Source organism: Eubalaena glacialis, chromosome X, assembly GCF_028564815.1.
Source record: "Eubalaena glacialis isolate mEubGla1 chromosome X, mEubGla1.1.hap2.+ XY, whole genome shotgun sequence".
Lineage (NCBI taxonomy): Eukaryota > Metazoa > Chordata > Mammalia > Artiodactyla > Balaenidae > Eubalaena > Eubalaena glacialis.
This window is the reverse complement of record NC_083736.1, coordinates 72,440,377-72,461,870: the sequence shown is the minus strand read 5'-3', so window position 1 is coordinate 72,461,870 and position 21,494 is coordinate 72,440,377. Positions and strand designations below refer to the sequence as shown.

At 36.2% G+C, this 21,494-nt stretch overlaps 1 protein-coding gene across 1 annotated transcript in view; it reads right to left on the bottom strand.

The window, feature by feature from the left end:
* TENT5D (terminal nucleotidyltransferase 5D) overlaps positions 1–21,494 on the bottom strand; it is a 140,707-nt gene that overhangs the window by 55,665 nt on the left and 63,548 nt on the right. The window lies entirely within an intron of this gene.

Here is a 21,494-nt window from a genome sequence, read left to right as displayed (position 1 = left end):
TCTTTGTTTTTGTATTTAGGGTATCTTTTTTGTTAGGTTCTACCATTTTTTTTGTCAGTGGTTGTTCAGGAGTTAGTTGTGATTTTGGTGTTTTCAAAAGATGGGGTGAGCTCACATCTTTGTACTCCACCATCTTTTCTCCTCCCCTCAGTTCACTGTGCATGCCATGCATGATAGTATAGCATGATAAGATAGTCAGTGACTTCAAAACTTTATGAGGGCCTTTGTCAGTATTTCACTATATTCTGCTAAAGCACTCTTTTTTACCTAAACTAGTCCCTGAACAAACCTTCATCTACAGACTTGTATCATGCACTCTATTGCTAGTCAAAAATCCATCCCAGTATCTTAGGTCTATTCCATGATCTTATGCTATGACCTACATATCACTTCTGAAAAAAGTCTTTCATCATCACATAAGGTTGCAGAAATGGATCATATAAAATTTTGATTGGTCACATTCAGCTCTCTATTGCCCAATGGTGGGTATGGGAATTCATTTTATCCAATTGTGCCCCTCCTACCTTCTCATTGCAGCTTCTTTTTTTCTGAATGTAGGCTATATTTTTTCATATGTTCCAGTGTTTTTGTCAGTGTTTGTTCGGCAGTTAAGTGTGACTTTGGTGTTTTATCAAGATGTGGAGAGCTCACGACCTTCTACTCCACCATCATGTCTCCACATCCTTTTATCTTTAATTTATTGATGAACCTCTGTCATGTTTTCCATAATGGCTGTACCAATTTACTTTTCTGCTAACAGTGCACAAGGGGTCTCTATTCTCCACATACTCTTCAACAGTTGTTATTTTTTGTTTTTTGAAAATGAACAAGTGTGAGGAGATATCGCATTGGGGTTATGATTTGCATATTCTTGACAATTAGTGATGTTGAGCATCTATTCATGTGCCTGATGGCCATCTGTAGGTCTACTTTTGAAAAAATATCTATTCAGTTTCTCTGCCCATTTTTCAACTGAGTTATTTGTTTTGTTTTTAATACATCTTTATTGGAGTATAATTACTTCACAATGTTGTGTTAGTTTCTGTTGTACAACAAAGTGAATCAGCCACATACTTATATATATCCCCATATCCCCTCCCTCTTAAGCCTCCCTCCCACCCTCACTATCCTACCCCTCTAGGTCATCACAAAGCCCTGACCTTGTCTCCCTGTGCTATGTTGCTTCTTCCCACTAGCTATCTATTTTACATTTGGAAGTGTATATGTGTCAATGCTACTCTCACTTTGCCCCAGCTTCCCCCACCACCCCCATATCGTCAAGTCCATTCTCTATGTCTATGTCTTTATTCCTGCCTTGCCACTAGGTTCATCAGTACCATTTTGTTTTACATTCCATATATATGTGTTAGAATACGGTATTTGTTTTTCTCTTTCTGACTTATTTCACTCTGTATGACAGACTCTAGGTTCTTCCACATCACTACAAATAATTCAATTTCGTTTCTTTTTATGGTTGAGTAATATTCCATTGTATATATGTGCCACATCTTCTTTATACATTCATCTGTCAATGGACATTTAGGTTGCTTCCATGTCCTGTCTATTGTAAATAGTGCTGCAATGAAAATTGGGGTATATGTCTATTTTTGAATTATGGTTTTCTCAGGGTATATGCCCAGTAGTGGGATTGCTGGATCATCACATTGTTCTATTTTTAGTTTTTCAAGGAACCTCCATACTGTTCTCCATAGTGGCTGTATCAATTTACATTCCCACCAACAGTGCAAAAGGGTTCCCTTTTTACCACACCCTTTCCACCACTAATTGTTTCTAGATTTTTTGATAATGGCCATTCTGACAAGTGTGAAGTGATGCTTCATGGTAGTTTTCATTTGAATTCCTCTAATAATTACTGATGTTGAGCATCTTTTCATGTGCCTCTTGGCCATCTGTATGTCTTCTTTGGTGCAATGTCTATTTAGGTCTTATGCCCATTTTTTAATTGGGTCTTTTATATATATATATATATATATATATATATTTAGCACCATGAGCTCTTTGTATATTTTGGAGATTAATCCTTTGTCCATTGTTTCATTTGTTAATATTTTCTCCCATTCTGAGGGTTGTCTTTTCCTCTTGTTAATGGTTTCCTTTGCTGTGCAAAAGCTTGTAAGTTTCATTAGGTCCCATTTGTTTATTTTTGTTTTTATTTCCATTACTTTAGTACGTGGGTCAAAAAAGAACTTGCTGTGGTTTATGTCAAAGAGAGTTTTTCCTATGTTTTCCTCGAAGTGTTTTATAGTGTCTGGTCTTATATTTAGGTCTTTAATCCATTTGGAGTTTATTTTTGTGAATGGTGTTATGTAGTGTTCTCATTTCATTCTTTTACATGTAGCTGTCCAGTTTTCCCAGCACCACTTATTGAAGAGGCTCTCTTTTCTCCATTTGTATGTTCTTGCCTCCTTTGTTGTAAATTAGGTGACTATATATGTGTGGTTTATCTCTGGGATTTATATCCTGTACCATTGATCTATATTTCTGTTTTTGTGCCAGTACCATACTGTCTTGATTACTGTAGCTTTGTAGTATAGTTTGAAGTCAGGGAGCCTGATTCCTCCAGCTCCATTTTTCTTTCTCAAGATTGCTTTGGCTATTCGGTGTCTTTTGTGTTTCCATACAAATTGTGAAATTTTTTGTTCTAGTTCTGTGAAAAATGCCATTGGTAGTTTGATAGGGATTACATTGAATTTGTAGATTGCTTTGGGTCATATAGTCATTTTCACAATGTTGATTCTTCCAATCCAAGAACATGGTATATCTCTCCATCTGTTTGTATCATCTTTAATTTCTTTCATCAGTGTCTTATAATTTTCTGCATACAGGTCTTTTGTCTCCTTAGGAAGGTTTATTCCTAGGTGTTTTATTCTTTTTGTTGCAGTGGTAAATGAGAGTGTTTCCTTAATTTCTCTTTCAGATTTTTCTCTGTTAGTGTATAGGAATGCCAGATATTTCTGTGCATTAATTGTATATCCTGCAACCTTACCAAATTCATTGATTAGTTCTAGTAGTTTTCTGATGGTGTCTTTAGGATTTTCTATGTATTGTGTCGTGTCATTGGCAAACAGTGACAGCTTTACTTTTTCTTTTCCAATTTGTATTTTTTAAATTTCTTTTTCATCTCTGATTGCTGTGCCTAGGTCTTCCAAAACTATGTTGAATAAGAGTGGTGAGAGTGAACATCCTTTTCTTGTTCCTGATCTTAGTGGAAATGCTTTCAGTATTTCACCATTGGGTATGATGTTTGCTGTGGGTTTGTCATATATGGCCTTTATTATGTTGAGGTAGGTTCCCTCTATGCTCATTTTCTGGAGAGTTTTTATCATAAATGGGTGTTGAATTTTGTCAAAAGCTTTTTCTGCATCTATTGAGATGATCATGTGGTTTTTATTCCTTACTTTGTTAATATGGTGTATCACATTGATTGATTTGCGTATATTGAAGAATCCTTGCATCCCCGGCATAAATCCCACTTGATCATGAGGTATGATCGTTTTAATGTGTTGTTGGATTCTGTTTGCTAGTATTTTGTTCAGGATTGCTGCACCTATGTTCATCCGTGTTATTGGTCTATAATTTTCTTTTTTGTGATATCTTTTTCAGGTTTTGGTATCAGGGTGATGGAGGCTCTATAGAATGAATTTTGGAGTGTTCCTCCCTCTGCAATTTTTTGATGAATTTGAGAAGGATCAGTTGAGCTCTTTTCTATATGTTTGATAGAATTCGCCTGTGAAGCCGTCTGGTCCTGGACTTTTGTTAGTTGGAAGATTTTTAATTATAGTTTCAACTTCATTACTTGTGATAAGTCTGTTTATATGTTCTAATTATTTCTGCTTCAGTCTTGGAAAATTGTACCCTTCCAAGAATTTGTCCATTTCTTCATGGTTGTCCATTTTATTGGCATATGGTTGTTTGTCGTAGTCTCTTATAATCCTTTGTATTTCTGCCTTGTCAGTTGTGATTTCTCCTTTTTCATTTCTAATTTTATTGATTTTCATCCTCTCCCTTTTTTTTCTTGATGAATCTGGCTAAAGGTTTATCAATTTTGTTTATCTTCTCAAGCAACCAGCTTTTAGTTTTATTGATCTTTGCTATTTTTTTTGTTTGTTTCTATTTCATTTATTTCTGTTCTGATCTTTATGGTTTCTTTCCTTCCACTGGCTTTGGGTTTTCTTTGTTCTTCTTTCCCTAGGTGTAGCGTTAGATTGTTTATTTGAGATTTTTCTTGTTTCTTGAGGTGAGGTCAAATTGCTATAAATTTCCCTCTTAGAACTGCTTTTGTTGCATCTCATAGGTTTTAGGTCATCGTGTTTTCATTGTCATTTGCTTCTATGTATTCTTTTGTATCTTCTTTGATTTCTTCAATTATCTCTTCGTTATTTTGTAGTGTATTGTTTAGTCTTCATGTATTTGTGTTTTTTACAGTTTTTTTTCCTGTAACTGATTTCCAATCTCATTGCATTGTAGTCAGAAAAGATGCTTGATATGATTTCAATTTTCTTAAGTTTTCCAAGGCTTTATTTGTGATCCAAGATATGAACTATCCTGGAAATGTTCCATGAGAAGAAAGTGTATTCTGCCACTTTGGGGTGGAATGGTCTATAAATATCAATTAAATCTGTCTGGTCTATTGTGTCATTTAAAATTTGTGTTTTGTTATTTATTTTCTGTATGGATGATCTGTCTATTGGTGGACGTGAGGTGTTAAAATCCCCTACTATTATTGTGTTACTGTTAATTTCCCCTTTATGCTTGTTAGCATTTGCCTTATGTATTGACATACTCCTCTGTTGGGTTCATAAATATTTATAATTGTTTTTTTAACATCTTTATTGGAGTATAATCGCTTTACAATGGTGTGTTAGTTTCTGCTTTATAACAAAGTGAATCAGTTATACATATACATATTTTCCCATATCTCTTCCCTCTTGCATCTCCCTCCCTCCCACCCTCCCTATCCCACCCCTCTAGGTGGTATAATTGTTATATCTTCTTCTTGGATTGATCCATTGATCATTATGTAGTGTACTTCTTTGTCCCTTGTAATAGTCTTTATTTTACAGTCTATTTTGTCTGATATGAGTATTGTTACTCCTGCCTTGTTTTGATTTCTATTTGCATGGAATATTTTTTCCATCCCCTCACTTTCAGTCTGTATGTGTCCCTATGTCTGAAGTGGGTCTCTTGTAGACCGTATATATAGGGTTTTTTTGTTTGTTTTTTATTTTTTTTTGGTATCTATTCAGCTAGTCTCTGTCTTTTGGTTAGGGCATTTAATCCATTTACATTCAAGGTTATTATCAATATGTATGTTCCTATTACCATTTTCTTAATTGCTTTGTGTTTATTCTGTGGGTCTTTTTATTCTCTTGTGTTTCCCGCCTAGAGCAGTTTGTTTAGCATTTGTTGTAAAGCTGGTTTTGTGGTGCTGAATTCTCTTAGCTTTTGCTTGTCTGAAGAACTTTTGTTTTCTCCATCGAATCTGAATCCTTGCTGGGTAGAGTAATCCTCATTGTAGGTTTTTCCCTTTCATCACTTTAAGTATATCCTGCCACTTCTTTCTGGCCTGCAGAGTTTCTGCTGACAAATCAGCTGATAACCTTATGGGGATTCCTTTTTATGTTATTTTTTGCTTTTCCCTTTCTGCTTTTAATATTTTTTCTTTGAATTTAAGTTTTGTTAGCTTGATTAATATGTGTCTTGGCATGTTTCTCCTTGGATTTATCCTGTATGGGACTTTCTGCACTTCCTGGACTTGGATGACTATTTCCTTTCCCATGTTAGGGAAGTTTTTGACTATAATCTCTTCAAATATTTTCTCAGATCCTTTCTATCTTTCTTTCTTCTTTTTCTGGGACCCCTATAATTCGAATGTTTGTGCATTTAGTGTCGTCCCAGAGGTCTCTGATGTTGTCTTAAATTCTTTTCATTCTTTTTACTTTATTCTGCTCCTTGGCAGTTATTTCCACCATTTTGTCTTCCAGCTCACTTATTTGTTCTTCTGCCTCAGTTATTCTGTTATTGATTCCTTCTATTGTATTTTTCATTTCAGTTATTGTGTTGTTCATGTCTGTTTGTTTGCTCTTTAGTTCTAGTTGTTTGTTAAACATTTCTTGTATTTTCTCAATCCGTGCCTCCATTTTTTTCCCGAGGTTCTGGATCATCTTTACTATCATTACCCTGAATTTTTTTTCAAGTAGATTGCCTATTTCCTCTTCATTTATTTGGTCTTGTAGGTTTTTACCTTGCTCCTTCACCTGTGACATATTTTTTGCCGTCTCTTTTTTTTTTTTTTTTGATGGGTGGGCTTGTGTTTCTGTCTTACTGGTTGTTTGGCTTGAAGCTTCCAACACTGGAATTTGTAGGCTGTGGGCATAGCTGGGTCTTGGTGCCGATATAAGGACCTGTGAGAAACCTCACTCAGAATGAATACTCCCTGGGGTCTGAGGTTCTATGCTTGTCCAGTGGTTTGGCCTCGGAACTCCCACCACAGGAGCTTCGGCCCCACCCCCAGCTTGTGAACCTCTATCCCACAAGCAGTTCACTTGGGGGTTCCTCCCGTCTCCTTGGGTGTCAAAGTCCCCAAACAGTGTCTGGCAGATGCCCTAGTTTTGGGGAGATGCAAACCCCACTGCTTCCCATGCCACCATCTTGGCTCTGTGCCCCAAGTTATTTGTCTTTTTGATGTTGAGTTGCATGTGTACTTTGTTTATTTTGGATATTAACCCTTTATCAGTAATATCATTTGCAAATAACTTCTTCCATTCAATAGGACGCCTTTTTGTTATGTTGATAGTTTCTTTCTCTATGCAAAAGCTTTTAAATTTGATGTAGTCCTATTTATTTATTTTTGCTTTTTTCCCTTGCTTACATAACATTATTTTTAAAAATATTGCTAAGACCAATGTCAAAGGGTGTATGCCCATATTTTTTCCTAAAAGTTTTTGATTTTAAGTTTTATATCTATATCTTTAAAGGTTTTGAATTTATTTTTGTATATGGTGTGAGAAATTAATCCAGTTGTATTCTTTTCATGTAGCTATCCAGTTTTCCCAGCACCATTTATTAAAGAGGCTGTTTTTTTCCCATTGTATATTCTTGCCTTCTTTGTCAAAGATTAATTACCCATATAAATGTGGGTTTATTTCTCGGATCTCTATTATGTTCCATTGATCTCTGTGTCTGGATTTGTGTCACTACCTTACTATTTTGATTACTATAGCTTTGTAATATGGTTTGAACTCAAGGAGCATGATACCTTTAGCTGTGTTATTCTTAAGATTGTTTTGACTTTTTGTGTTCCATTGTGTTTCCATAGAAATTATAGAATTATTTGCTCTAGTGCTGTGAAAAAAAATGCCACTGGTATTTTGATAGAGATTGCATTGAATCTGTAGATTGCCTTGGGTAGTATAGTCATTTTGACCATATTGGTTCTTCTAATCCAAGAACATGGTTTATCTTTCCATCTGTTTGTTTCACCTTCGATTTTTTTCATCAGTGTCTTATAGTTTTTGTAGTGCAGGTCTTTTGTCTCCTTAGGTAGGTTTATTCCTAGTATTTTATTATTTTTATTGTTATGGTAAATGGGATTGTTTCCTTAATTTTTCTTTCTGATATTTCATTGTTAGTGTATAGAAATGCAACAGATTTCTCTATATTAATTTTGTATTATACAACTTTACCAAATTCATTTATCAATTACAGTAGTTTTTCAGTAGCATCTGTAGGATTTTCTATGTATAGTATTATGTCATCTGCAAAACGTAACAGTTTTACTTCATCCTTTCCAATTTAGTTCCTTTTATTTCTTTTTCTTGTTGGATCACTGTGCCTAGGACTTTCAACTCTATGTTGGATAAAAGTGGTGACAGTGGGCATCCTTGTTTTATTCCTTATCTTAGAGGAAATGCTTTTGTCTTTTCACCATTGTGTATGATGTTGGCTGTAGGTTTGTCATATATGGACTTTGTTATGTTGAATTATGCTCCCTCCATGCCCACTTTGTGAGAGCTTTTATAATAAATAGATGTTAAATTTTGTCAAAACATTTTGACATATGATCATGATTTTTAGTTCTCAATTTGTTAATGTGGTGTATTGCATTGATTGATCTGTAGATATTTAACCATCCTGGTATCCCTGGAATAAATCCCACTTGATCATGATGTATGATCTTTTAAATGTATTGAATTCAGTTTACTAATATTTTGTTGAGGATTTTTGCCTCTATGTTCATCAATGATATCAGCCTATAATTTTCTTGTTTTGTGTCATCTTTGTCTGGTTTTGGAATAAGGGTGATGCTAACTTCATAGAATGAGTTTTGAAGCATCCCTTCCTCTTTAATGTTCTAGAATAGTTTGAGAAGCATAGGCTTTAACTCTTCTTTAAATGTTTGATAGAGTTCACCTGTGAAGCTGTCTAGCCCTGTACTTGTTTGGAGGTTTTGTTTTTTTTTTTAATTACTGATTCAATTTCATTAGTGGTAATGTCTCTGTTCATATTTCCTATTCCTTCCTGAATCAGTCTGTGCAGATTGTACTTTCCTAGGGATTTATTCATTTCTTGTAGATTTTCAATTTGGGGGCATATAATTGGTCATAGTAATCTCTAATGACCATTTGTATTTCTGTGATGTCAGGTGTAATTTATCCTCTTTAATTTCTGACTTTATATATTTGGGTCCTCTGTCTTTTTCTTGATGAGTCTAGCTATAGGTTTATTAAATTTGTCTTTTAATGATATAACTTAGTCTCATTAATCTTTTTCTATTGCTTTTTTAGTTTCTGTTTTATTTACTTCTGCTTGTATCTTTATTATTTTTGTTCTTCTTTTTCTAGTTCCTTTAGGTGTAGGTTAGAGAGTTAATGTGAGATTTTTCTTGTTTCCTGAGGTAGGCTTGTATAGTTATGAACTTCCCTCTCAGAAGTGCTTTTGTTGTGTCCCATAGATTTTGGATTGCTCTCTTTCCATTTTCCTTTGTCTCCAGGTATTTTTTGATTGCCTCTTTGAGTTCTTCAGTAACTCATTGGCTGTTTAGTATTATACTGTTGAACCTCCATGTGTTTGTTTGTGATTTTTGCAGTTTGTTTTTCTAGTAATTGATTTCTTGTCTCATAATGTTGTGATCAGAAAAGATGTTTGATATGGTTTTGATTTTCTTAAATATATTGAGACCTATTTTGTGACCTACCATGTGATCTATCCTGAAGAATGTTCCATGTGCACTTGAAAAGAATGTGTATTCTGCTGCTTTTGGATGAAATGTTCTACGTATTTCCATTAAGTCCATAAGTCTGATGTGTCATTTAAAGCTAATATTTCCTTAGGGATTTTCTGTCTGGATGTTCTGTCCATTGATGTAAGCTAGGTGTTACATTACCATTTTTGTGTTACTGTCAATTTCTCTCTTTACATTTGTTAATATTTGCTTTATGTATTTAGGTGCTCCTTTGTTGGGTGCATATATAGTTACAACTTTTATATCTCCTAGTTGGATTGATCTCTTTATCATTATGTAACATTCTTCTTTGTCTCTTGTTATAGTCTGTGTTTTAAAGTCTATTTTTTCTGATGTAAGTATTGCTACCCTAGCTTTCCTTTTGTTTCCATTTGCATGGAATACTTTTTTCCATCTCTTCACTTTCAATCTGTGTGTGTCTTTATCTCTGCTGTGAGTCTCTTCTAGGCAACATGTATATGGGTCTTTGCTTTTCATGCTTTCAGCCACCATACATCTGATTAGAGCATTTAGTCCATTTATTTTTAAAGTAATTATTTATAGTTTGTACATATTGCCATTTTTTAAACTGTTTTCTTGTTTTTTTTGTAGTTTTTTCTTTTCCTGTCTTCTTTTTTTTCCTCTTCTTATTTGATGACAACTTTTTTTAGTGTTATGCTCCAATATCTTTATTTTTTAGTGTGTTACTATTACAGGTTTTAGGTTTGTGGTTACTATGAGGTTTAGGTATAACTATATATATATATATATATATATATATATATATATATATATATATATATATATATATATATATACACACACACACACATATGTATATATATGTGTATACACATACATATAAATGATTACTTTAAGTTGATAATATCATAATCTCTTAAGTTTGAACACATTCTAACAACTCTGAATTTTTACTTCACCTCCCGAGTTTCACGTTTTTAACATCATATATCACGTCTTTTTTTGGTGCATCCCTTAACTATTTACTGTGGATATAGATGCTTTCACTACTTTTGACCTTTAACCTTCTTACCTGCTTTATAAGTGGTTGATCCACTACCTTTACTGTGTGTTTACCTTTACCAATGAGATATTTTTCTTTCATAAGTATCAGGTCTAGTTGTGGTGTTTCCTTTCCCACTCAGAGAAGTCCCTTTAACTTTTTTCGTAAAGCTGATTTAGTGATGATGAACTATTTTAGTTTTGCCTGACTGTAAAACTCCGTTTCTCTCCTTCAAAGCTGAATGGTAGATTTGCTGGCAAGAGTACTCTTGGTTGTAGATTTTTTCCTTTCATCACTTTAAATATATTATGCCACTGTTTTCTGGTCTGCAGTGTTTGTGTTGAAGTCAGCTGATAGTATTATGGGAGTTTCCTTTTATGTAATCAATTGCTTTTCCCTTGCTATTTTTAGGAGTCTCTCATTATGTTTAATTTTTGTCATTTTAATTATAATGTGTCTTATTGTGGACCTCTTTGGGTTCATCTTGTTTGGGTCTCCCTGTGCTTCTTAGACCTGCATGTTTGTTTACTTTCCTAGGTTAGGGAAGTTTTCAAATATGTCTTTGAAAAAGTTTTCTCCCCTTTTTTCCTCTCTCTTCAGACCCCTCTAATGTAAATGTTAGTATGCTTGATCTTGTCCCAGAGGTTTTGTAGGCTATCCTCATTTTTAAAAATTATTTTTTTCTGTTTTCTGTTCAGCTTAGGTGATTTCCACTACTTTGTTCCATTTCTCTGATCCATTCCTTTCTATCATCTGATCTATTGTTGAGTCCTTCTAGTGTATTTTTTGTTTCAGTTATTATATTCTTCTGCTCTGCTTGGTTCTTCTATTTTCTATTTCTCTGTTAAAATTCTCACTGTATGTATCCATTCTTATCCCAAGTTCATTGAGCATCTTTATGATGCTTGAACTCTTTTTTGGGTTCATTGCTTATCTCCACATTGCTTAGTCCTTCTGGAGTTTTGTTCCTTTATTTGAAACATATTCCCCTGCCTCCTCATTTTGCCTAATACTCTGCGTTTATTTCTAAGTATTAGGTAGGTCAGTTATGTTCCCAATCTCGGAGAAGTGGCCTTACATAGGAGACATCTTATGGGGTTCAGCAACATACTTCCCTCTCATCACCTGTGTCATATGCTCTGAGTTTGCCCCCTATGTGGGCAGCATGCGCCTTTCTTTTGTGGTGGGACTGACTGCTTCTGATGTGCTGGTAAGAGAAGCTGGTCCCAACCTGGGTGGCTTCCAGGCCCTGCCTCATGAAGTGGCTGCTGGCCTACTGTTTGGCAGGGCAAGGTTCTCCTGGTGGCTGGCTGTGGGACCAGGCTCCTTTCAAATACTACCTCTGCACTGGGACTTGGAGCATGTAAGTGTCTGCATGCGCTCTTTAAGAGTGGAGTCTGTTTCCTACAGCCCTCAAGCTCACCCATATGCAAGCCTCACTGGCTTTCAATGCCAGACATTCTGGGGGTTTGTCTTCGCAGTGCAAGCTCCCCAGTCTGGAGACCCTGATGTGGAGCTCAGGCCCCTTGCTCCTCAATGAAAACCTTTGCAATTGTGATTATCTTCCTGATTTGGGGTCACTTCTCTGGGGGTGTGGGTCCTGACTATACCACGTCTCTGCTCTTCATACCCAACCTCTCTGTTTTTTGTTTTTTTTTATCTTTACGTGTGGAAATTTTTTTCTGCTAGTTTTCAGATTGTTTTCACAGAGTTGCTCTATAAATAGCTGTAATTTTGGTGTGCCCATGGGAGGAGGTGAGCTCAGGGTCTTCCAACTCCACTATCTTGGCCACACAAACTCCTCAAACTTCTTAAATATTTCCCAATATGACATGGTTCAGGACATTTTTTTTCCCTCTCCTCTTCTTATGTACAACTGAATCAAGTATTTCAGGAAGGAACTGACTACTCCAAGATCCTTGCTTTGAATACTGGGATTCTTGCAGTGCATCTTAGTGTTTTATTCCCCTATGGCCCTGAAAACAATCCAGGAATATGCCAACCCCATGCAATTAACCTGAAGATCAAAGGGAAGTAACTGTAGCTCTTAGACAAATATCTGGAAAACAACATAGAAATATCTTCAGAGAGGTAAAATTTGATTCCTTGGATGTTTTCTATCACCTTTGATATATCTGTCTTATACCCACATTTAACCTTAGTTTGTATACCAAGTTTAAAATAATATTTATTTATTTTTTAAAATTTATTTATTTATTTATTTATGGCTGTGTTGGGTCTTCGCTTCTGTGCGAGGGCTTTCTCTAGTTGCGGCAAGTGGGGGCCACTCTTCATCGCGGTGCGTGGGCCTCTCACTATCGCGGCCTCTCTTGTTGCGGAGCACAGGCTCCAGACGCGCAGGCTCAGTAATTGTGGCTCATGGGCCTAGTTGCTCCGCGGCATGTGGGATCTTCCCAGACCAGGTTTCGAACCCGTGTCCCCTGCATTGGCAGACAGATTCTCAACCACTGTGCCACCAGGGAAGCCCTAAAATAATATTTTAAATTTTATAACATACTTTATACTACTTAAAATTCTGTAAGAAGTATTATAACATTTAACCCTCACAGTAGCCCTGTAAGACAGGTAGGTTTTATACCTTCCCTAATGAAACCACACCACTAATCTCTTGATATGTACAATATTGCTTTATGGAGTTCGCAGTATGTTGGTGGAGACAGTCATTGATCATTTAAACACAATAATAAATGTAAAATTATAAGCAAATAGGCCCTCTGAAAAAAATATGGTTCTATGAAAGCATAGAGAAAGGACTGACAGACTGGAGCATCTGGGAAGGCTTCTCTGTGGAAGTGATCACTGAGCTAAGAGCTAAAGAATAAAAAGGAGTGGGGATGTGTTCAGAGAACGAGCACCCCAGTAGAGGGAAGAACAGTACAAAAGGCATGATGATGCATCCTGAGAATTGAAGGGATGCCTAATGCTGAAGCAGAGAAAACAAGAGAGAACATGAGATGAGATGGGAATACTAAGCTAGATAGTGATATGAACATTCAAGTTTTTTTATACCTCATTAGATTTAAGTCACAAGAGAAATAGGAAGCCACTAAAATATTTAAATCAGGGCTACATATTGATCAAATTTGTTTTTAAAAATATTATCCTGGCTGGACTGTGATGTAAATATTGGAGGGGCCAGAATAGATTTCAAGAGATCAATTAATATTATCCACATTTTATAGATGAGGAAAACAGAGTTTACATTTTCTAACAGAACAAGAAAATATCTGTAGCTTAATGTAATATAATGACTCTCTCATTCATTCATTTATTCACTCAGTATCACTAGCCATTATGCTAAAAGATAGATATGCAGTGGTTACTTTCCTCATGGAGGTCATAGTCTAGCTAGAAATAATGACATGAAACAAAAAATTACAAACAGAATTATTTCCTTACAAACTGTGGTAAGTATTGTGAACCAAAAGAGAAGAGTGCTATGAAACTCTGTAACTGAGAAGACAGTGCCAACATACTTGAATAAGGTCTTCAGGGGAAACCTTTCTCAGGAGCAGATAGGGTGTTTGAGACATAAAGTGTAAAAAAAAAATTATGAAAGTTATTTTCAGGCAAAAGGAAGAGAATGTGCAAAGTCCATAAGGAAGGAAAGAAATTGTCATGAATGATGACTGGTAAAGAGCCTAGTGTGCAGGAGGAAATGTAATAAGATATGAGATCAGAGAGATAAGTAGGGGTCATATCATATAGGACACAGGAGGCCAAGGTAAGGAGTTTGTGTTTTATTCTTAGTTCAAATCCAAGGCAGGTGCTTAGCACAGTGCTTGACTCTTAGTGGATGACTAAAACACATTTATCAAATCTATATATAAGAGAGACATTATGAGGTTTAGGGGAGTATAAGAGAAGAATTAAAACTTTCAAAGTATAGGGCAGGCATACGTATTTGTAGTTAGAGGATAAGGATCCAAGAGGGAGGGAATGCTTAAAGGTACAAGAGGAAATACTTAAAAGGAATAAGGTTTGGAGGAAGTAGGAGGGTACTGGCAGAGAGATCATCCTTGGAAAGGAAGAGGAACACCCCCTCCACTGAAATAGTTCCTTTCAACAAATATTCATTTGTGTTGTGCTGTAGTGAGTCAGATCCTACCAGCTTGAGAGAGCTCATTGTCCATTTCTTCCCATAATCTTGAAATGACGGGAGTATTAACACTGCAGATATTGACAAATAGTACAAATTAGAACTTTTAATTCACTGACTCATTATTGCACTTATCTCTTGCCAGGTTCTAGGCTACCACTTATTAGTTACTGTTTATTATTTTTTATGCCAGAAATTATACACAAGGTGATTTTCATTTAGTATCTCATTTATTCCTTACAACTTCCCCCTTTGTCAAAAAATGTTACTATCCCGCATTTTATAGATGAGGAAACTGAGTTAATGTGCTCCCAAGTGAGATGAAAGTGAGTTAAACACAGGTCTGAGTCAAAGCCTATTCCCTCTTAAATCTCTACAATCCCTGCTATATAGATACCATAACAGTTCACAACTTTTAAGTGCTCAAATTGGAGTGTGCACAGGATGCAATTATGGCACAAAAGAGGAAAACTTAGGCCAGTTAAAATGGGGTTGGGGACAATGCAAAGTGTTAGCATAGTAGAGGGAGCATCTAAATCAAATTGAGTTATCAGAGAAGGTTTTCTGGAGGAAGTGACATTTGAAGTGAATCTTAGGGAACAAGGATGCATTAAGTGTAGGGATAGTGGGAGAGAATTCCAGGCAGAAGAAGAGGGATATGGTGTCAGCGAGAACCACAAGGAGTTAAAAAAATCACTGGAGTATGAGGCTGAAGAGGGAGGAAGGAACCAGGTTAGGAAAACCTATAAGCCATGCTAGGGAGTTCCAACCTTATCTTGTAAGCAGTGGAAAATACCTGAAAATGTGTATGCAAAGGATGTTTAAATTATTAAATTATATAGGTGAAGATGGCATTAAGGCATAGGATGGATTTGAAGGAAGCCAATACAAAAACTTGTCATTTGTTCATTAATATAAATGCCTAATATATGTCTGAAAGTGCTAATTTGTGGGGACACAATGATGAACAAAAATGGCATGCTCTCTACCCTCATAGAATATTTTATAAGAGGGAGAAACTATAGTTATTTAAATGGTCACACAAATAGGTTTATAATTACAACTTTTGGTAAGAGCTATGAAAGAATAATAAGTGCGACAAAAGCTCATTTAACAGAGGATGCTGTCCTAGTGTCTGGGGTCAAGGAAGGCTTTCCAAGGAAGTTAACTTTGAACTGAGATAATAAGTAGCTGTTAACTTGGTAAGGAGAAATAAAAGCTCATTCCAAGCAGAAAGGACAGCATATGTGAAGGCCCTGGAAATAAGAGAAAACATAATCCATTTAAGAAACTAAAAAGAAGGCCTAAGTGGTAGGAGCATTGAGTGAAATGGAATATGATGTAAGATGAGGCTGGAAAATCAGACAGGAGCCAGACTGTTAGGCCTACTAGGCCATGGTAGGGAATTTAAGGCAATAATCTATAAGCCTCACCATGGCTTAAGATCTATTCAAATAGAGACAGTTTCATTGAAAATCAATCAAGGGCCTTGTTGATGGTAGGCATACTGCCCCAATTCCACTTCGCTCCTGCACTAGCAATATAGCCACTCGTATGGATACATATGTAGACTTTTGGCATAGCCATAGAAAACATTTCCTTATGGGGTAGAACTACTGGAAGCCCCAGGTTTATTCCCTTTGTACCATATGAGGCAGGTCTGTATTCTAAACCTGATCCCTTATTATCAGTAAACAGAGCCTTTCCTGAGAATAGAATAAGAGACAGGGTTAGGAAGGAAGAGGACAGGCAAGAACTGGGTGACTAGTAGGTGTTAGAAAAGAGGCAGAGCATACTTTACACACTTCACCATCTTGTCAATGGTCATATCTGGCTACTGAGGATCTGTATCTCTAAATCTCCTTTGGCTGGAGTTCACCATGCCAGACATCCAAACTGAAGTGGAAATGGTTTGTTACATCGATTTTCCTGGATATACCTTTTGAGCGTTTAGAAACAGCAGAGATAAGACACAGACTGTGCTAATGCATTTAGGATATGAAAGGTACACATTCCTAGGCTGTCACTGACAGAGAAGTCATTGTTCTTACACTGGGGACACTAATTAAAGAGTGCTCCCAAAACAGCAAAGAATACAATACTTGATGCATGTTCAATCAGCATTTTCAGAGAACCTTGGCAGTGGGTGAAAGTGGTCTTTGAAGCAAAAATGAGGGGCTTAGCTTACTTGCATGGTCTTTATTATTAAAACATGTGCCAATGATAAGTTTTATTTTTCTCCTTTAAATTCCTAGAAGGAAAGCTTATTTCTTGCTTTTTTTTCAAAGTTTTTGAAAAGCCTTAATAAAAGAGGAAGAATGAATTTATTTTTGAGAAGTTCTGTTCCTACCATAATATTCACCCAAGCTATCCACATGTTGGGATGAAGGTTCTGATTCCACAGAAACAGCAGTAGAAAAAAGGAAGCTAAAAGAAAAACCAGAAGATTATAACATGAGCCCTCTCAAAAACTGTTTTTGGAAGTCACAATACCTACAGTCCATCCAGAGGATGATTTATCACAAAACCATTAAAGGTGTTTGTATGTTGTCTCCCAATTATTAGTACTTCCTTTAGATCTGGGCAAAGGGGGATCCTGCCTTAGGCCGCACACCATATAGGGCCCTGTACTTTGCAGTGCCTTTCTAGAAATTAAAAAAAACTCTCCAGGGCCTAAAAACTACTGGACAAACAGAGCCATCCAAACAAGGTGTCCTGAGCCCAGCTTGGTCCCATGTATATCCAGGACACCAGATTCCTATCCCAAATTTCCTAAGTCCTTTTCTCATGGCTGGGGCTAGCTGAATTGATAGTGCTATGTGAACTGTGCACCCAAAGCCTACATAAGACCTGCATGGGTCCTAGTCCCTGTTTTATCCCTTCAGGGTACTCTGACTATTTATTCCACACATGGACATGGTTAGATGCCTCAAGGATCTTCAGAATTTTTGACTATGAGGGCTCCAAGATGTACATCTCTGGGGATTTTCCAGGACCCTCAGGAACAGGCTCCAATTCCAGGTGAGTGGTTTGGTAAGTGGATCCTCTGGTTAACATTGTATTTCTTTTGTGGGACAGAATGACATTGGGCCACTACGACGGTGATGACATGGTGATTTGGGATTATTCTCATGAAAGACATGTGACAAGTTCATAGCTCTGGGCTACTGAAAGTCCAACAACAACCCTTGGGCTTGAACCACATGTGTAGGCTCATGCATTGGTTCCCATCCATCCATGTTCTAACTGCAGTGCTGCCTCCAGTCAAGAGTGAAGGGGATGGTAGCAGACAGCCCTTGCCTTTTGTGCCTCCCACTCCTGAGAATCAAGGTTGTCACTCCAACTCCTCTATAGGCTCCACACGATGTATCAGGCAGTCCTGCAGGGGTGGCTGCAACTACTTATTCTGAAGACTTTTGACACTGCTGCTTCCGAATGCCAATGGGTCCTTCAGGTAGATTTATGCTCTTGTTACTTATAGATGCAGTAATTTTGTGCTCTCCCAAGTTAGTCTTAAGCCATGCTAGATAAGGGACAGAGATTTATTGCAAAATTAGGACTGTTCTTTTTGCTCTGCCCATGTATCCCACTAATTCTCCTCCCTGGTTTCAATGTGTTGAAAGTAAGAGGGCAGTCAACATTCAAAGAATACAATGATTGCAGCTTAAAGTGTTCAAGGGCAGACATGGTTAAAAAATGTGTTGTTCTACATTTACACTATAAAATTCCAAAATCCAAGATTTTATCCTAAGCATATAATTACAGATGGATAGATATATCTGTCTGCAAAACTACTTTTGTTTATCATAGCATTATTAAGAAGAGTGATAAATTGAAAAGTAAAACCATCTAACAAAGGAAGATATATTCAATAAATTATGGGACATTTTAAAAATTGGAGTATAGTTGCTTTATTGATTGATTTGCATATATTGAAGAATCCTTGCATCCCTGGCATAAATTCCATGTGATCATGATATATGATCCTTTCAATGTGTTGCTGGATTCTGTTTGCTAGTATTTGTTGAGGATTTTTACTCTATGTTCATCAGTGATATTGGTCTGTAGTTTTCTTGTGATATCTTTATCTGGTTTTGTTATCAGGGTGATGGTGGCCTCATAGAATGAGTTTGGGGGTGTTCTGACCTCTGCAAATTTTGGAAGAGTTTGAGAAAGGTGTGTGTTAGCTCATCTCTAAATGTTTGATAGAATTTGCTGTGAAGCCATCTGGTCCTGGACTTTTGTTTATTGGAAGATTTTAAATTACGTTTTCAATTCCATTACTTGTGATTGACCTGTTCATATTTTCTATTTCTTCTTGGTTCAGTCTTGGAAGGTTGTACCTAAGAATTTGTCCATTTCTTCCAGGTTGTCCATTTTATTGGCATATATTTGCTTGTAGTAGTCTATTATGATCCTTTGTATTTCTGTGGTGTTAGTTGAAATTTCTCCTTTTTCTTTTCTAATTTTATTGATTTGAGTCCTCTTCCATTTTTTCTTGATGAGTCTGGCTAAAGGTGTATCAATTTAGTTTATCTTTTCAAAGAACCAGCTTTTAGTTTCATTGATCTTTGCTATTGTTTACTTCATTTCTATTTCATTTATTTTTCCTCTGATTTTTATGATTTCTTTCCTTCTACTGACTTTCTTTTTTTTTAAATTCTTCTTTCTAGAGTTGCTTTAGGTGTATGCTTAAGTCTTTTATTTGAGATTTTTCTTATTTCTTGAGGTACTATGGTATTGTTATAAACTTCCCTCATAGAACTGCTTTGCTGCATTCTATAGGTTTCAGGTCATCATGTTTTTATTGTCATTTGTTTCTAGGTATTTTTTATTTCCTCTTTGATTCCTTCAATGATCTCCTGGTTATTTAGTAGCATAAAGTTTAGCCTCTATGTGTTTGTGTTTTCTACATTTTTTCCTGTAATTGATTTCTAATCTCATGGCATTGTGTTTGGAAAAGATGCTTGATAAAATTTCAATTTTCTTAAACTTACTGAGGCTTGATTTGTGACCCAAGATGTGATCTATCCTGGAGAATGGTCAGTGTGAACTTGAGAAAAATTTATTCTGCTTCTATCTGATGGAATGTACTATAAATATCAGTTAAGTATATCTGGTCTAATATTTCATTTAAAGCATGCATTTCCTTATTAATTTTCTGTCTGGCTGAACTGTTCATTGGTGTAAGTGTGGTGATAAAGTCCCACACTATTATTGTGTTAATGTCAATTTCCTCTTTTATGGTTTTTAGTATAAGTATTGAGGTGCTCCTATGTTGGGTGCATAAATATTTACAATTGTTATATCCTTTCCTTGGATTGATCCCTTGATCATTATATTTTGTCCCTCCTTGTCTCTTGTAATAGTCTTTATTTTAAAGTCTATTTTGTCTGATATGAGTGTTGCTACTCCATCTTTCTTTTGATTTCCATTTGCATGGAATATCTTTTTCCATCCCCTCACTTTCAGTCTGTATGTGTCCCTAGATCTGAAGTTGCTCTCTTGTAGACAGCATATATACGCATCTTATTTTTGTATCCATTCAGCCAGTCTGTGTTTTTTGGTTGGAGCACTTAATCCATTTACATTTAAGGTAATTATCGATATGTATGTTCCTACTACCATTTTCTTAATTGATTTGGATTTGTTTTTGTAGGTCTTTTTCTTCTCTTGTGATTCCTACCTAGAGAATTTCCTTTAGCATTTGTTGTAAAGCTGGTATGGTGTCACTGAATTCTTTTAGCTTGTGCTTGTCTGTAAAGCTTTTGGTTTCTCTGTTGAATCTGAATGAGATCCTTGCTGGTTAGAGTAATCTTCATTATAGGTTTTCCCCTTTCATCACTTTAAATGTATCCTGTCACTCCTTTCTGGCCTGCAGAATTTCTGCTGAAAACTCAGCTGATAACCTTATGGGGATTCCCTTGTATGTTATTTGTTGCCTTTCCATTGCTGCTCTTAATATTTTTTCTTTGTATTTAATTTTTGATAGTTTGATTAATATGTGCCTTGGTGTGTTTCTCCTTGGGTTTATCCTGAATGGGATTGTCTGTGCTTCCTGGACTTGAGTGGCTATTTCCTTTCCCATGTTAGGGAAGTTTTTGACTATAATCTCTTCAAATATTTTCTTAGACACTTTCTCCTTCTCTTCTTCTTCTGGGACCCCTATAATTCAAATATTGTTGAGTTTAATTTTGTCCCAGGGGTCTCTGAGACTGTTCTCATTTCTTTTCATTCTTTTTTCTTTATTCTGCTCCTTGGCAGTTATTTCCACCATTCTATCTTCCAGCTCAATTATTCATTCTTCTGCTTCAAGTTATTCTGCTAGTGTATTTTTCATTTCAGTTATTGTGTTGTTCATCACTGTTTGTTTGTTCTTTAGTTCTTCAATGTCCTTGTTAAACATTTATTGTATTTTCTCAGTCTATGCCTCCATTCTATTTTTGAGATTTTGCATCATCTTTCTATTATTACTCTGAATTCTTTTTCATGTAGTTTGCCTATTTCCTCCTCATTTATTTAGTCTTGTAGGTTTTTACCTTGCTCTTTTGTCTGAAACATATTCTCTGTCATCTCATTTTTTTGATAGGTGTAGTTGTGTTCCTGTCTTGCTGGTTGTTTGGCCTGAGGTGTCCCACACTGGAGCTTGCAGGCAGCTGTGTGGAGCGAGGTCTTGGTGCCAAGATGAGGACCTTCAGGAGAGCTCACAAAGATTAATATTCCCTGGTGCCTGAAGTTCTCTGTTACTCCATCAGCTCGGACTTGGTGTTCCCACCACAGAAGCTCAGGCCTGACTCCCGGCCCAGTTGCATAGGGACTCCTCCCATCCCCCAAGGTGTCCAAGGTCCTCCATCAATGCTTGGCAGGTGTTCTGTGAGAACCACTGCAGTGCACTCTAGATGCACTTGTGAGGAGATGCAAACTCCATGTCCTCCTATTCCACCATCTTGAAATTATGTGATACTTATGTGATTAAATATTAAGTAGCCATGATGATTGTGTTTATAAAGAAATAAAATAAGTTTTGAAAATGCTTATGATGTGATGTTAAATAAAAATTATGGGAAGTAAAATTATATATGAAGTATGAATTCAATGTAAATAAA